Source organism: Bactrocera tryoni, chromosome 2 (genome assembly GCF_016617805.1).
Source record: "Bactrocera tryoni isolate S06 chromosome 2, CSIRO_BtryS06_freeze2, whole genome shotgun sequence".
In the NCBI taxonomy this organism is placed as follows: Eukaryota; Metazoa; Arthropoda; class Insecta; order Diptera; family Tephritidae; genus Bactrocera; species Bactrocera tryoni.
In genome coordinates this window covers 83412946-83431174 of record NC_052500.1, presented here as the reverse complement: position 1 = coordinate 83431174, position 18229 = coordinate 83412946, and the positions used below count along the sequence as shown (strand labels likewise).

The following is an 18229-nucleotide window of genomic DNA, read 5'->3' as shown; positions in this document are numbered from 1 at the left end:
TATCATTTGCTGCATAAAGTATTATTTAAGCGCTTTCATACAAGTATGCAGCTAAATGTTATCAGCCACACTTCTCATTCATGCCAAACGCGTCTCAAAAATATACTTTTTCATATTTTGATTAAATTTCTATGCAGCGCGCTTTCGTCTCCAATTGCCTGCTTACCCTGCCCCCTCGGTGGTTTTCGCCTACATTTTCTTTAAGCTAACGTACAGTGAGCGCTCCAACTTCTAACGGAAATCGCTGTGTGACAACCGGCAATTGCTACGCATCGTTTACGCCTTCAAAAGCGTCACTGAAAGTAGAAAGAAATAAGGCGAAGCATGGAACACCGTTTTGAGCAGCGGGTGGCGTTTAATAGGCGACGGGGTGATGACGGCTTTGGGCATTGCGTTGCCGCATTTAGTAATTCAAATGAAATTATTATTTTTTCTATGCCAAGGCAACGAAGATATAAGCATAGAATGGGAAGGGGAGCGGTAAATTAATGAGAAATATTCTGAAATGAAATGTGTGGACTTAAAAAAGCGTAGCTTAAAATATCTTAAGGTGAGCCGTGCCTCAATACATGTACAAACTTTGAGGCTAGTAATTGTACAAAAAATAAATTAGACATCGTTCACTCAACTTTCCTCAAGTATTTCGCCCTAGCCTTATGTCAAAATATTTTGAGTAGATTTATATATGTATAGAGCCATTACACTTCACTGTTTGAAAATTCAGTGTGATCAAAATATAAAGTTTTCATTTTGCAAAGTGTAAGTAGTTTTTATTGGTAAAATGTTTTTCATTATAGAAAATATCATACATTGTTTTGTTACAAGAGACGTTTATCCAATGGTTGTTCCAAACTCCCGCATTATCTATTATTATGTTATAGCCTGATTTCTTTACTGGTAACTTGCAACAAAATTTTCGGCATATTCCACAGGAAGCAAAATCCAGATATTTTGTAGTAGCAGCTGGATATATTTTTTTGACGTTAAATGTTTTCTTAATATTTTGGCTTTCAACAAAGCACAAACATTTTTTATTGGATTTTCGTCTGGTGACGTGAAAAATTCTGATCACTTTTTAAATATTTTTACTTCCTCCTTATCACGTGACATCCAAAGATAGGAACAAATCTAATGTTACCCATTCTAAGACATGACAAAAAAAATAGTAATGGGTAGACCACCTCTCCACAAATGTACAATTCAAAATACTTCCAACCAAAAAACAACGGACATTTTTAAATTAACTTTTGATGACCACAGACAAATTTATATACAAATATAATTTTTTACTGTCAAGACATGGGTTAAGATATGGTTGTATAGAAATTTTCTTCGGACAGGTATCTTTATTTTTTCACTTGAGTAAAGGTTAACTATCACCTTCGGATTTGCCAAATACCCTTTTTTCACACACCTTGTTTTGTGTTGCATGTATATGACATGGATTATTATTATTTTATTTAGATGGATTTAGTAGAGTGGCAACTCACAACTTTATAGTAAAGTTAGAAATTTTTCATGTTATTTATGTTCAGAACGTTTTGACATACAAGCGCTATTTGTGTAGTTTACAGTAACTTAAAATATACTTCTCGGCAAAAATATGGAATTAAATCGCAAACTGAAATTGCAAGATCGTGAGATTGAGACAACTTTAGGAATCAGTGGGACCAACGTACATTCAATATTGTATAAACATTCGACAGCAAAAATAATTGGCTCGCGTTGGATCCCACATAGTTCATCAAAAAAAATGCGTCCTCTCAATTGGTTAAGAGACATGTTAAAAATACGATACGCATGCTTCGAAACACATCTATTATATCGTGACAGGTGCTGAATGACTTCTCTTTATTCCCGTATGTAAAAAATAAACTAAGAGGGTAACGTTCAGAGTCGTAAAAGTGCTTCGAAAATTGGTTCAAAGCCATGAAGAAGTGTATAGATCTTAATGGAGAATATTTTTAAACCCAATAAAGCGATCTTATGTAGTAATAATATTTACTTTTTTTCTCTAATCTTAGAATATAAGCAACCTTCATATTTGCATAATTATTCTTCTTCAGCCCTTTAACCATGACTAAGTGATATAGAAAGGTGGGATTATCCGATAGGTATCACACAATTTGCATCCAATGTATTCCGAGTCCCTTCACTGACTAAGGGCCCCTTCATCAATATCGGGTTTACACCAATCTATCTGTTAAGTTATGGTTAACTTAACCAAAACTACTTCCTTCGGTGAAGGAACTTTTTTAACCAGAACTTAACTGATATTTGCCTGCTAACCAGATATTGGGAAAACGGACCAAAGTGCCATAGAAAATATTATTTTAAAGGCTTTGGGCAGTTCGCAATCAATGAAATGCTTATCAACTGGAACCTACATATCCTTATAGCCGTTTCGCCATGGAGTTAATTGATAAATTAACGCGGTTTGCTCGACTAAAGCAGAAATTTAGATCGATTTGCCATACAAAATAAATATCTTATTTTAGTACATTAATTCTTGATCGAATTGAAATCGAGTTAAAACTAGAAAGCAACTCTGCTGGTTGTTGCCCACATTGTAAATTTGGCTGGGTTAAACTCTGTTGGTTGTTGTCTCGGCTGAATATTTGGTTGTGTTCTTTGATAAAATAGCAATCAGTTGATGAATTCTAGTGAACAGAAAAAATAGAAATTCAAGTACACAAACAAGTATAACAGCTGATCGCTAAACGAGTAGCCGGCTGTGCGAAAAGGCAAAAACTGGTTTCTCATTTAATCTTAATGTACTAAATTAATTTGACTGTGCGAAAAGGCTGTTTCCAGTACCGAATTTTATTGTATTCACATATGTATGCAGATATTATGCATGTGGTTATATATCGCCTTCATTTCGCCTGACAGCCTTCACTGAATTGAACAGAAAAATATATATACGCCTGAGTTTATCCACAAATACCATACAAACTTGTGGTGGGTATGCGAGAATCGACGAAATATTTACGAAATACATGAGGGAAATGAGTCCCAGTTGTTGCATACACACAAACGTATACACATCTATTTGGATGCTGCATTGCTCATGTTGCTCTTCATCCCCAGTTGAACCGAAGATTCCGCTATTGTTGCCACTCATTTTGTGTTTCGCACGACTTTCTTCTTATACACAGCTAATGTGCGTGTGTGTGTATGTAGACATTGTTCAAGAAGTTTGCAGCGCGTGGGAAGTTACCCAAGGACATGGACTTGCTTGGTTGCTTAGAGTTTGTTTGACGTTGAGGTTTTGAGCTTAGTGAACGAGGGATGAATTTTCTGCGGCTGGTTGGTGAAATATGTTTTCTTTTTAAGTCAAACAGAGGTCGCTGGGGAAGTGTGGGTGTGGAAATATCCGCGTGTGCGTGAATGTGTATGTGAAGAATGCTGTTGCCAGTCAAACTTGCCTCAAGTTGAATTTATTGGCTTGCGGTCGAATTGTGTGACAAGCGAGACAGCGCAAAAAATGAAAAAGAAATTAAAAACAAAATGCATTTAGAGCAAAAAGTAAACAAACAATAAAAAACGATAACTAGAGCTTGAAAACCGCTAATTATAGAATTTTTGGTGCATAAAGTTAGATCGGAATAAGCGAACTTTTTCATGGAAATATTCGTGCTACAAGAAATATTGACGTTGTACCCGTAAATTTTCAAAATTGTATAATATTTGTCTTTCCCTAACTTAGATCACTCTAATGAGCCTAATAATCCTGCAGGCAGTCAATAAAAATTATCACCGATAACACTAGATTAAATTTAGTTGCAAATTGCAAAGCCATAACAATAATAATAACAGTAACTGCCAGTCATCACACAAAGGGCAGTGCGTCAAGGGCCGCGACAAAAAAAATTTATAAAATAAAAAAAAGTTGTTGTAAAGTAACTGGGTCAGTTTCTCCACTTCTGTTTCTTGCTCAGAAAAAAAATTATAGCACTTCTGCCCCCACTTTCGGTAGCCTGTCCACCCCAGCAGCAACTTTACATTCCATTACACTTTACTCGCCACTTAACGCGTCGTCGGCAGCACTTCACTTTTCGCGCAACAAATTGCCCCGATTTCTTTATCCATTGCAAAGCCAAGTTCCCGCCCTCTTACCGTGAGGCCGCGCCTTCAGCTTCGTGTGTCTGACCGTTTCTTCCCCCTTCGAACACGCGATTTTTTCTGCGCATTTATATTTAATTGCGCAAATTAAATTTTCAACCGGCTTTCGTGTGCCGCATTAAGGGATCTGCACCGTAGCGTCCCAGCGGCCAATGGCCATTGCGCCACACAGTTCGCTTTGACCATATTTTCCGTGTTCTATATCCTTCCATTGGCGCTTTCGCGCCTCTCTTTCAACACCAACACGCGGGCTGCTTTATGCTTCTGAAAGGTAAATGTATAAAATTTATGAGTCGCTTTTATCAGCGCTTCCTTTGCGCTGATGCCCGGCTCTGTCTGCATTGTTGCTGCTGCACCTTGGTCCTCGAGATTTCCACCTCAGTCGCTGCTGGGTCGTGCGCGCGTGTGTGTAATGCTGCTGACCGGCAATGCAGCTTGGTGTTGTTGCATTTCCCTAGCAGTTAAATGCCGTTACCAGTTATGCAACTGTAGGCATGCATGTGAGTATGTACATACATATATAAATAAGTAAATTATGTGTGTGCTGCTTTCGCGTAACTCCGTGCAAAGTATGCCAGTTCCAACACAGACACATACATACACATTTACTCATATCTACCAACACACTTTTATATGCCATGTACATACATGTATGTAAATGCGTGTGAGCGCCTGCAGATAGGCTTGATCCACTGTGTAAATGTGCAATAAATGCATTTTGCGATTTCTGAATTATTAAGTGCGCCCATAATGAATGCAAATGAGTGAAAACATACTCGAAAATCGCTGGCTTGTAAATTATGAATCGCCATCATCATTTCTGCTCATTACGCAAACAAACACCAACACACACGCATATTGGTGGCGCGCAAAATTGTCTGCAACGCGGCAGCCATTGCGGCGGCATGAATATGTGCTAAGCGCATTTAACGGTTTAATAAATGTGCGCATTTTTAATTTGTGTTTATTTATTGCAGATCTCTTAATTCTTATGTAAATCTTGTGGATCATTATTAATTAAAATAGATTAAAAATATTTATCAATCATTTGCGTCGATAATTGCTAAGAAGTTGTGATTTCCAATAAATTACTGCAGTTGTGGCAAATATAAATCCGATTGCAATTGAGAGGCGTTGACAGAATGACAGAAACTATGAAGGGTGTCCCACAATTACAGCACAATTTACATAAATTTGCCGCAATTGGCGTAGAAACCCTAAAAAGCCACCGACAGCTAATAGTGTAGGCTTAGAAATGGAGATGCACGATAGTACAATGTGTCTTCATTATTGAACAATATACGTATAAAATTTCAACAACAAATTATGATTTTTGAGCAAAATCATCCTAGGTATGATGAAGCACATTTTTACTTTCATGGGTTTGTTGATCGCCAAAATTGCCACTTTTGGGGTTTTGAGAACCCACATGTTATTGCCAAAAAAAAAATGCATACATAACGTGTCTCTGTTTTGCGTTGATTTTGGGCTGGAGAAATGAGACTGGTGAAGCAATATCGGTTACTGGTATCGATATCATCGAAGTTTATGGTGGTGAGCATGTTCTAACTGAGCAAACGTGCCTAAAGAGTATACACGATTTAAAAGTGGTGATATTGGCCAAAAAAATTTGAAGATGGGAAGCTAGAGTTAGATCGGTAGGTAGAGCTGATAAGCTTTTAGAACTCCCATTGTCAAACTGTAATGTGTCGTCTCTGAAACACCCTGTGCTTCTGGTCAAGTTCATCAGTACAAAAAGTTTTATCTGTGCAACTTCCGAAACATCGTCAATAATCCAATAGTTGCGTTTCTTTTCTTATAAAGAGCCTTGCATTTGAAAAGATGTTTTATAATATTTTCTTCTTCTACCTCCTGAAAGTCTCTATAATTGTCATTATATGGTGTTCCTAGTGTGCTGACGTGTCTGCCAATTGGACAGTGACTTGTTAGCATTCCTACTGTAGTTCTCATGTCAATGCTTTTGAATTGTAATTATACAGATTCCATTCATGCCACGTTTGCCTGCTTGGTCAACAAGTTAGGGTTAAAAGTTTTATAACATTTCCGCAGTCTTACTGTAAGGTGGCGTCTGTTCTGACTAGTTCATCAGCTACACAGTTGCTAGATATATCCCTGTGTCCTGGAACCCATTGCAGGTTTAGTTTAAATACAAGGTCTGTCGCAAAAGAACAGAACTTTTTAAATATAACTGCTTCTGGTGGCGCCACCTTTTGGTGGGTATATGAAATAAAAAGCTTGATCTCTTGTTGACATTTCGTAAAAATTTTAAGACAATCGGATAACTACAATCGATGTTATCGATCAAAAAGTGACAGCGGCTTTTGGTCATCGGTCGTAAAATGCATTTTGAACAAAGAGAACATATTAAATTTTGTTTTAAACTTGGGAAAACCTTTACTGAAACATTTCAAAAGATGAAAAAATTTTATGGTGATTAGTTCCTATCCCGTAGTAGTGGTTTAAGCGATTTCAAAAAGGTCGTGAGGACCTCTGTGACGATCAGAAGTGGGTCGTCTTCAGAAGTCAAAAATAAAGACAATGCTGATTTGCTTTTACGATTCCGAGGGTATTGTACACCGAGAGTTCGTCCCACCTGGCCAAACGATTAATGCTGTGTTTTACCTTGGTGTTATGAAGCGTCTGTTGTCACGTATTCGTCGTGCTCGACCACAATACCGTGAGGCAGGGTCCTGGCGCCTGTTGCACGATAATGCGCAGTGTCAACGGTCGGCGCTTGTCACTGATTTTTTGACAAAAAACTCCATATTAACCATTAATCACTCACCCTACTCACCTGATCTGGCACCCTGTGATTTTCACCTATTTGGAAAACTTCATTTGCCCATGAAAGGACACTGGTTTCAGGACATTTCAACTATCTAAAAGGCGACGACCGATATTCTCAAGAGCATTCCGAAAAATGACCTTAAACACTTATTTGAAATGCTTTGAAACATAAGGAAACTACTTTGAATAAAAAAATATAACTTTTGAAAAACATTAATTTTTTGTTGTTTTTGTTAACAGTCCTGTTTCTTTTGCGACAGACCTTGTAGGATATTATATCCACTAAGAGATCAAGACATTCTTCCACTGACTTTGACGAAACCCTAATAGACTCTACTAGTTTCAAAGTCGGGTGGCTATCTGTATGTACAAATATTATCCGTGTTGTAAACAAATTCTTTGCCAGAAAGAGAAGGTTTTTTAATTGATGTGCACTCCGCTTGAAAGACACTGTAGTGGTCTGGAAGATGAGACGATTCTGGTATCTAATTTGGCTGAAGAGATATCACATTCCATTCGATGATGGCTTAGACCAGCCCCTTACCACTTGTCTCTGGTAAAGAAATGCAAAATCGGGACCAATTTTAAAGAAACGGAAACTTGCCAAGTGTCTTATGACTAAAAGAAGGAATTCCATTAGTCCAAGGCATCAATTGCTATTTTTTCACTTGTTGCAACAACGGTGCAATTTTATTTGGAAAAACACCTCCAAAGTTTCGCCTAACCCGCCTTATACCTCAGGCCTTGCGTTTTCTGACTACAATTTGTGACGGTCGATGCAGAACGCCTTCATTGGACATTTTTCCATTACAGCAGCATATCTAAAATTAGCTGGATTCATTCATGATCACCTAGTTGGCGCAGTTGGTTTGGCATATAATCCACAAATTTACAAAAAGAAGCGAAAATGTCATAAATTTAGGTGTGCAATACTTTTGGTAATACTAGTGTACACATTTTTCTTAAAACAACCTACAAATTTTGAGGAAAAAATGCTTGAAAATAGTTGTAGACTCAACAGATGTATTGAAAAACCTTAATTTATATTAGGTTAAGTTATACTGGCCATATTTTCCTTAGTCCTGCCAAATGGAGTTTTAGTTTGATTTGAGCGACTTGATACCTGATTTTCATACTTCATTCAGTCCATTGAACTGCGAAGCTCCCAGATATCTTAGATGAGTTGTAGATGGTCTGCAGGGAAGCATAAGAATTGTTCCAGCACTTTTAACATGTATCGCCGGTACTAATACCCACCCGGATCGCATGTAATGACAGTAAGGATCCAAACTTTTGCCGAAAAATGTGCCTGCCTAATGAAAAATACTTTCTTCATACATAGTAAAAGTATATTTGTGTGCATTAAATATTGATCTAAAAATTTTATGAGACCAAAAAGTTATTATTTTTTTGAGTGTGTGAATAAAGCTCACTAATCTGTACCATATTTCAATATACATTGTGTCTATTATAGGCGGTTTAATGGCTCGCGCCATGATTTTCGCTGCGGATTTAGGTATTAAATGTTTAGCGAAATTAAAAATTTAGCAAAACTAGTCGACAATTACATGGCAAATGTTATGAAAAATTACCTTATTTGGCAAAATTCAGCAACAATTCATAAGCATATTGATTTTCAGCAATAATGTGCCGAGCGCGCTCATTTCAATAAACAAAAATTATACCAACGAGTTATTTTTTAATAGCGATATCTTTGATACTATGTGACATTTTAATAACAAACAGAAAATATCTGCATATAAATTATTGGTAATGACACACATACACAAACTATATTTCCTGTGGAGTTTCATTGCTCTGACACACAATTTTTAACTGTGAAAATTCGATACTTTTCGTTTTTGCAAAGGCGCTTTCTTCTCTGAAATTTATCATATTATTTTTGCATACTTTTCAAGCAATGAAATCTGACACAAAAATGCAGCATTTTCACTTTTCACCTTTTACGAACATATTTTAAGCAATTTGTTTTAGAAAAAGAGAGAAAAAAGTACGAACTATATAAAATTTAATGCCACGGTGCACAATTCTCGTTTAGCGCAACTATTTGCTGCTCACATACAGCAACATATACTCGTATAAACATGTTGTTCGCTGCGAACGCTTTTGAAAGTGTTGATAAAAATTTGTATTTATTATTAATAACCTCACAGATATGACAAAGAGCAGCACTGGAATCTGCGCTCAAAATAAACGATTGCGAAGAAAACAAATCTGCATTGAGATATGAAAGCGAAAAAATTGCAAAAAGGCTATATACTGATAAGTACGTATGTGTTTGTGTGTGATGACACTTGTAAAAACAAAACGATAACAGCAAAATAAATAAAACAATACAAATGCAACTATGTAACAAGTATATAATAAAATATCAGAAAGCGAAAATCCAATGACAACAGCGAAGGACAAAGCGAGTGCACACGCATACGCAACCACACACATGCACGGCGAGTCCTCGAGTAGCAACAATGAAACAATAAATTGTTTACAATTTTATTTAACAACAAAAGAATGTGTTTGCAACAAATTGTGGGGCATACAAAAGCAAAACAACAAACACTTATAAATGAAGGGGAGTTCATCCAACGGGCGGCTCAGCATGGTTATGGCTGAAGTGGTTGGCGGCGGTTGGTGAGTGGAGGGTGTTTGAAGTGGCAGCGCCATCAATTAACTTTGTTATTAGGAAGAACAGGATACAAGGATTACAGAAATAAGAATTGTCCTTTGTAATCGAATTAATTAAAAGCGGTGTGTGTGCGTAGTAGGAAAATATTTATATTTTTTTAAATTACTTACGATGAAGTTATTGTGGTTATGTGGCTGTGATTGTCATGAGTGTAAAGTTAAAAAAGCTAAATAAAATATTAAAGTGAAATCTTCTACAACATTCGGTTAGGACTAACCAAAAGTTTAAGGTTGTATCCACTTGTGATCCTCATGAGATTTGAGCTTAAATATAATGGGGAAATAGGAAGAAAGAATTTTTTTCAACAGATACTTACATACGGTTAGGACTAACCAAAAGTCAAAGTGCCTAGGGAGTTACATATATTCACTTGTGATACCCGCGAGCTTAGAGTTTAAATGTAATGGGAAACATGAAAAAAACATCAACATTCGTTCGTTGGTTAGGACTAACCAAAAGTCAAAGTGCTTAGGGAGTTATATGAAAAAAAGAATTTTGTTCAACAGATACATTATTTATAAAATTTAGCCGGGACTAACTAATAGTGAAGGTGCTTAAGGGGTATATCCACTTCTGTTCTCCATGAGCTAAACTCTAAGTTATAATAAAATAAATATAAAGCAAGAATTTTTTCAACTGATACTTAACATACAACATTCGGTTAGGACTAAGCAAAAGTCAAAAGCTTAAGGGACTTCTGACGCCTATGGAGGTAGGTTGTGAATTTCAAAACATTTATTTTGTGTTTTCCATATATGAATATAGTACATTTGAAAATATTATCCAAAATTTACAGTTAATACAACAAATTGTTTGAGATATATGAGCGTAGATTTTCTTATAGTCCACCTTAATTGACTCTAAAAACTTCAAACGCGTTGTTGTAGAAACGCTGTTTTCAGAGTCGGTAAAGAAAACTTTTCTGGCACGGCTGGACGACTTGAGACATTTACATGACTTTCTTAGATATGTTTCTTCAGGTATTGATTGAAGTAATGATTTTTGAGAATAATTTCCATATTTTAAGCCACTCTGAAATGTAAGTTTTTTCAAAAATCAAAAAACGACCTTCCTTTTTTGAGAGGACTGGGAATGGTATTTCGATCATTACCTGTCTTTATCTATTCTAGTACCAATTTTTTTTTCGATTTTGAATCCTTTATTTGAGATACCTTGAAGCGGAAAAAGTTTTTTCATCGCATGAAAAATTTTTCGGAGATCTTCTTGAAGATCGGCTACGGGTTCAAGGGAAACCAAGATTTTCCACAATTAATCCCCGGTTTCTAAAGTACATTAATTATGTAGAACTAAAATTCGAAATTAGGGAAGCTTTTAACTATTCCAAAAATATTTTTTTTTCTCATTGGTCCAAAATAGAGTTCCAAGGTAGTGCTCTTCTCTATTTCTTCTTCTTTTCTAACAAGTTCTGATCGATCGAACTACCTCCCATTTGAAGGGAATTGCAAGTGCAACTCAAGATCTCTTTATACAGAGTTCCATTACTTACACTTTATTTTCGCACATAACCTTAAATTTCGTAACAAATGCTCGAAGAATTCCTGCTAAAGCTCGCATATTACATACAAATAGGCAAAGCAACGTTTAAACAAAAAAAAAAAATGCCAAATTCCTGACGAAATTGCAGTAAAACTAAAATGCATAGCCGTTTGTTCCAGGAAACATTGCTTGCAACCAAAAATAATACTCGCACATTTTGGAATCGTTTTTCCCCGCGTGCGCTTGTCGCTGTTTGCCACAATCCAGGCGAATAAAAGTTTTTGCGAATTTGCAATACTTTGCACCAAGCAGTGTTGTTTACTCACTTCGGAGCTTACAAAGCGCACCACTACTTGCCTTTGCCGCCGCTTATTGTGAATACCAATCTACTTTGCTTGCCACACCCGCTCAGCTGCGACCGCGCCAGCAACTTTGTATGTAAGTGCGCCACGCTTTAGTTGTTGTGGTTGTTGCAACATTTTGCAGAACTTCCACTCCCTTTTTGAATGTTGTTGTTGCTTTGTTTTTGTATTTGCTGGCAACAACCACTGCGGTCTTTGGGCTACATTGTTTTTGTTGCATAAATTGTTGCAACTCTTCTTAGCATATTTGCCATTCTCATTGTTGTACACCATTGCCATTGTTGTTATTGTTATTGCAGTCGGTGTGTGTGTATGTGTGATTGTGTGCTTCTTTTTTAATTTGCAACGCTCGGAAATAGGTCAACTGCATGCAATACTGCGGCATCCAGCAACAATAATAAGAAAAACAATGGGGAACAGCAATGAGGACAAACAACAACGATTTTTCTATTTGTTGCCGCACACACACCCATACATTTATACCATACCCATTTACAGTAACAACATGCGGTTAAGTCGGCAGCAAAACTGGGTACTTGCTGTAAGAGTCCCTGGATGAACTGGGTGTGGTGTAGCTGTACATACATACACATACATACAGAATTTATATCAGCGCTTCAATATGAATGCGTAGACTTGTGCGATGCAGTAAAAAACTGAGAAAAATACGTTAACTTCGGTTGCTTCGAAGCTTTGATACCCTTCATATTTTCCATACAATAACTTGATTTTGATTTGTCAGTTTGTATGGTAGCTACCATACCAGCTTGATCTGAACAATTCAATGTTCCAAGATCATAGAATTTTCTAGGATAATCTTCTATGCCAAATTTAGTGATGACATTTTGTCAAATGAAAAAGTTTTCCATACGAGAGCTTCAGCTACCATACCAGCTTGATCTGAACAATTCAATGTTCCAAGATCATAGAGTTTTCGAGGATAATCTTCTATGCCAAATTTAGTGATGACATTTTGTCAAATGAAAAAGTTTTCCATACGAGAGCTTCAGCTCGATCGGGTTGTTTGGATGGCAGCTACCATGTTATATCAAATAGTAATCCGATGTCGGCGACACAGAGCGACTTCTTCAAGAGAAAATGATGTGTACGAAATTTCACATCAGTATCTTGGAAACCTAGGAACTACCTTGGGTATATAAGGCAGACTGGAGGACGGACATTTCTAAATTCACTCAGCTCATCATGCTGATTATTCATATATCTTTATATTTTATCTGATGTTACCTTGTGGATATTACAAGTTTCGCGACAAACTTTATATACCATAGCAAGTCAAACAAAAAAGATGTTAGAGCATTACTTTGTCGAACGAAGGTTAAGGCAAATATTTGTTTGATAAAATTAGTGAAAACTTAAGTATATTTTCTATGTCGTTAAGCTGTACTCGCTCCTTTGAATGGTGCTGAGTTAGACCACTTCGAAAGTTGTAAAAAATTATCGTGCGAAGATGTCCCTAATTAATTCCAATTTTTGATAGAGATGAATATTTTAAGTTACTGTAAACAATACAAAGAGCGTTCATATGTCAAAACGAAAAGTTGTATAAAACAATCGCGCGCTGCTGTTCTCTATTTAGTTGGACTTTATACCCAAGATGAATATTTTAAGTTACTGTTAACAACACACAGCAATAGTGCTCGTATGGGAAAACATCCCGAGTACGTCTAACATTGAAAATGTTAAGCTTTACGAAAAAGTTGTGAGTTGCCAGATGCAAAACCAGGTTTGCCAAATTCCGAAATATAAAAGGAAACCTAAATATAATAACAGTCTTTGTAACCAGAGTCTTCAGACCAGTTTCTGCAGCTATCTGTGATTTCAGACTTACGGATATTTGTCAAGGAAGGGATTCCACAAGCTTTAAATAACCTCTGAACGGTTCTTCGACTTTTATTGAAATGGAAATTTCCCTTGTAAACTCTACGAGCAATAATCTCTATATGATTTTCTGTATATTAGGTATATGTTAGGTATATATAGAGTAGAAATATGGGGGCTCATTTTAGATACACAAATTTACTATTGTCAGGAAAGAATTCTTTCTGAATTTCAATTGTATATCCCTTACATTGACGATCAAAACTCAATTATAGGTAGCGGGGTTTAAATATTCGGTACCAAGAGTGGTGAACGCTTTTGCTTGGATTTGGACAATTTTTTAACATAAGCTTGCTACTTTAAAGAAATCATTAGTGCAACATTTTATCCCTTTACAATTATTACTTCTTGATTTGTTTCCCTAAACATGAAAGAATCAAATGGAATTTAAAATTGTTCTATATGGGAGGTAGCCGTGGATGTCATCCGAGTTCGCTCATTTTTACACTGTGACATAGGAATCTGAGGAGAATGATAAGCACTAAATTTAGTCGAAATCGGTTGGTCGCTCGACGGGTATAAATTCGAGCTTCCAACTTCTTTCGTGCACCCGAGTGTCATGGGAACGATGGCTACAGGCTCAACCACTCGGTAATGTTAATCTATGCTTCAATAATAATTTTTTTTCAATTCTGAGACATTGTGACAATTAGAGATCTCATTTAAAAGTTTTTATACGCACCCTGTATATATTTGTATATGACTACACTTTTGTATAAATTCCAGAGTATAACAGCTTATTCCTACTCGCTCACAATTAAAATGGTAAAAAGTGTGAAATGCCGTGTAGTTTGCATGTCTTTTGGATGTGCTTGTTGGTGTTGTTTGGTCTGTAGCTGAGTTGCATTTCTTTGCTTGACTCGTCAAGGCTTCTAAGTGCTGGCGCCAACCAGTTGCAGGTGTCTCACAGACAAGGAAACTCAAATGCGGTGAGTGGCTCAAAGTGACAGCGGCAGGTGGGGCAGTAGCTCAAGTACAGCAAATTTACGGGCAAAACACGCTGAAACATGCAAGTAAGTAGGTAAAGGCTCGAAAGGCGGTGTGCGCTGCGTACCAGTCAAGTGTGTGTGTGTCGTTGTGTTCGTTCGTAAGAACAATGAAATTTCTTTAATGTAAACAAAAACGCATTTTTCACTTTGTGGCGTTGCAACTTTTCTGCTCGGCATGCCACATACATGCAAATTGTTTTTCTATGCAACAGCAAAGGATGTGCACTGCACCGCTGGCCACTTCCGTGAGTGGTGGCAAGGCGAGTGGTGAATGGCAAGTGACTGGAACGGAAGTAATATGAAATGCAGGCATGTCTGCTAGCTATTGGCTTGTGTGTGTGTGCGCGAATTAGTGTCAGTGTTGCCTGTGGCTTGTGGCTTGCAAAAACTGCAACTAATGCCACATTTTCCATGCAACTCGGCTGCCCCTGTAATTTTCACTTCACGGCTGGCAGCTTTTTCAAATAGGTTGCAACGAATTCGTATTTTTCTTTTTGAAATTTTTGCACATTGTCAAGCACACACACATACACATGCGCTCTCTCGCGCGGTCAGCGTTTGCCAGCAGCGCAGCTGTCGCCGCCATTCATGCAACTGGTGGTTAATATTTGTTATATTTTTGTACAGTTATGTGCTGTTGCAACATACATATGCTGCATGTACATATGTATGTACTGCATATATGCTGAATTATGTGAATTTTTAAGGGTGGCAGCTCCACTTGCTGTAAATGAATTATTGATTTGTATGTGTATGAGCATTATTGCATTTCTGGTGTTGCATATTACTTCTTTTACGCTGTGCTACACTTCATTTCCGCACCCAATTTCACATTTCATATTTATGGCTTGCTCATCATTTCTTATTTCACGAAAGTACGTGTGTCCGCTTTCTAATAAATTATGTTGCAACAATTTCACGAATACAAGCAGAAGCAGTTGCACTTTGCAGGTTGCCATTTCTCGTTCACATAAAATATTTATGGATATTTATGCAATGATAAATGAAGAATATTGCAAATTTGTTTAGTCGTAAATATGGTGACAGTTAACAAATAAACAATAGCAACAACCGATATGCTGCTTATTACAATTGCTTTCTCTTCCTAGGTGTAGTTTGTTGTGCTCGCAAGAAATATGAAAAGCACAAGATATTTGTGATAATTTTTGAAAATATTTATGACTTACTCAATTATTCTTGAATTCACTATAACATCCCTGAACCTTTAATTTTTTTGATTGGAATTACCTTTTTACGTGTCTAGCCTCAAACCTACTACCACAATAAAATCTGGAAAGCAAGATGCATTGATAACGTTTACATACCGAGCTGCTTCTTTCAAGACAGAAGTTCACTTGTAGCCGCAGCTCCCGGTGGACAGCCGCTGCAACCATGCGGCGCCCTTAAACCTATTATCTCGGAGAAGCCCCATTAAGGTTGTCCTTTTCTTAGCCATGCCCTGAATTCCATGCCGGTTGGTTACCGCATCTTAGTAGTTGTTCATATTGTCCGTGGTATTCGACGGACGCAGAAGTCTCTGAGTAAGGATTGAATATGGTAGCTCATCTGCGGCTTTATATGTACTCAGAGCTACTACACCCCTCTTACACCCTAAGAACTATTCTCCGCAAGATCTCAGAAGTTCCGCGTGAGCGATGTATATCGAAGAAGATGGAATCACGAATTGTGTGAGCTCTGTAGTGACATGAATATAGTTAAGCGTATAAAGGTTCAAGGAGGCTATATCGACTGCATGAAAAATGATACTCCAGCGAAAATCTCTTACGATTCGAGACCCATGAATGGACAACTGAAGTAAGCGCACAAAGTTAATAGCGACCTTTATCTACTTTATAACCTCGCAAAGGAAAGACGCAACTGGAAAAATTTTGTATCTCCGACTCACACCGACCCACAGTTGTAGTACCTAAAAAGGAAAATAACTCTTAGGTTAAGTCATATGGCTGATCCCTAAATAGTTATGTCACTTGCACTTTTATAAACAGTTTTTTCTGTGGTCAGCACCAAACTTCTATAATAAGATCTCATATACCGACAAAGTACCGTGAACAAATCACAAATCTGCATGGGAACGTTAATTTATATCCGCTTGCCTGAATTTCTTAAGACGTCAGAACCGAGGCATTTTACTCTCGATCTCAAAAGGACGTTTGAAGCTGAAAGAAGTGGTTCACCTTTGTCTTCTTACAAGCAGCTTTTGTTTGGTTTTTGTTTCATAACTTGTTGCCATTTTGAGCGTAATTTTACAACCTTCTCTTGAGATGCATTTTTCACCCACAAAATTATTCGACATAGAGGATTTAAGGAATAAAAACCTCTCAATTATACATGCCGAAGCTTATCGCGAGTCACTGTCGATGTGAGAGTCCTGGCCGATTGATTTTTTTAGACCTTGCAGTTATTGACAACACAAATACGAATGAAGTGCTCGGACGTAAGAGCGCAGCTCGTAGTAGCTGATATTTTCTGCTTGACATTATCTTAAGTACCCGCATTGCATCACCAGTATCAATTCGTTTCAGAAATGAATGGATTTTCCTGCGATTCAGCGGGAATGCGTATTCAGAAACTTGGGTCATGGGGTTTTTTTCGTTAGCTTGTGGGGCACCAGTTCATCGAGCTGCTTTTTGTATCTAATTCTATTTAAATAAATTCCATCGGTTTTTATACCTTCGCAACAAAGTTGCCAAAGAGAGTATTATAGTTTTGTTCACATAACGGTTGTTTGTGAGTCCTAAAACTAAAAGAGTCAGATATAGGGTTATGTATACCAAAGTGATCAGGGTGACGAGTAGAGTCGAAATCCGGATGTCTGTTTGTCCGTCCGTCTGTCTGTCCGTCCGTCCGTCTGTCCGTCCGTCCGTACAAGCTGTAACTTGAGTAAAAATTGAGATATTGCATGATGAAACTTGGTTGGAACCTCCATCAGCAGGTTAAGTTCGAAGATGGGCAAAATCGGCCAACTGCCACGCCCACAAAATGGCGGAAACCGAAAATCTATAAAGTGTCATAACTAAGCCATAAATAAAGATATTAAAGTGAAATTTGGCACAAAGGATCGCATTAGGAAGGGGCATATTTGGACGTAATTTTTTTGGAAAAGTGGGCGTGGCCCCGCCCCCTACTAAGTTTTTTATACATATCTCGGAATTTACTATAGCTATGTCAACCAAACTCTACAGAGTCGTTTCCTTCAGGTATTTCCATATACAGTTAAAAAAATGAAAGAAATCGGATAATAACCACGCCCACCTTCCATACAAAGGTTATGTTGAAAATAATCGTTAATCGACTAACAAAAAACGTCAGAAACACTAAATTTTACGGAAGAAGTGGCAGAAGGAAGCTGCACCCAGACTTTTTTTAAAAATTGAAAGCGGACGTGGCGTCGTCCACTTATGGACCAAAAACCATACCTCAGGAACTACTAAACCGATTTCAATGAAATTCGGTATATAATATTTTCTTGACACCCTGATGACATGTACGAAATATGGGTGAAATCGGTTTACAACCACGCCTTCTTCCAATATAACGCTTTTTTGAATTCCATCTGATGCCTTCTCTGTATAATATATACATTAGGAACCAATGATGATAGCGGAATAAAACTTTACAAAAATACGGTATTTGAAAAATATGTAAATGACGGATAATGAAATCTCGATTATCACTTTATCATGCGAGAGTATAAAATGTTCGGTGACACCCGAACTTAGCCCTTCCTTACTTGTTTAAATAATGCGTAGCTTCTGGGTAATCGAAATGGTGCTTATTCGACGGTAAGATCCGAATATTTCCATTATTTGATCGATAATTTG

The 18229-nt window shown here is 37.2% G+C and overlaps 1 protein-coding gene across 1 annotated transcript in view; it reads left to right on the top strand.

Annotated features, from left to right (window-relative positions):
• The window catches only part of LOC120767977 (neuronal acetylcholine receptor subunit alpha-7-like), a 215648-nt gene that overhangs the window by 19143 nt on the left and 178276 nt on the right, over positions 1-18229 (top strand). The window lies entirely within an intron of this gene.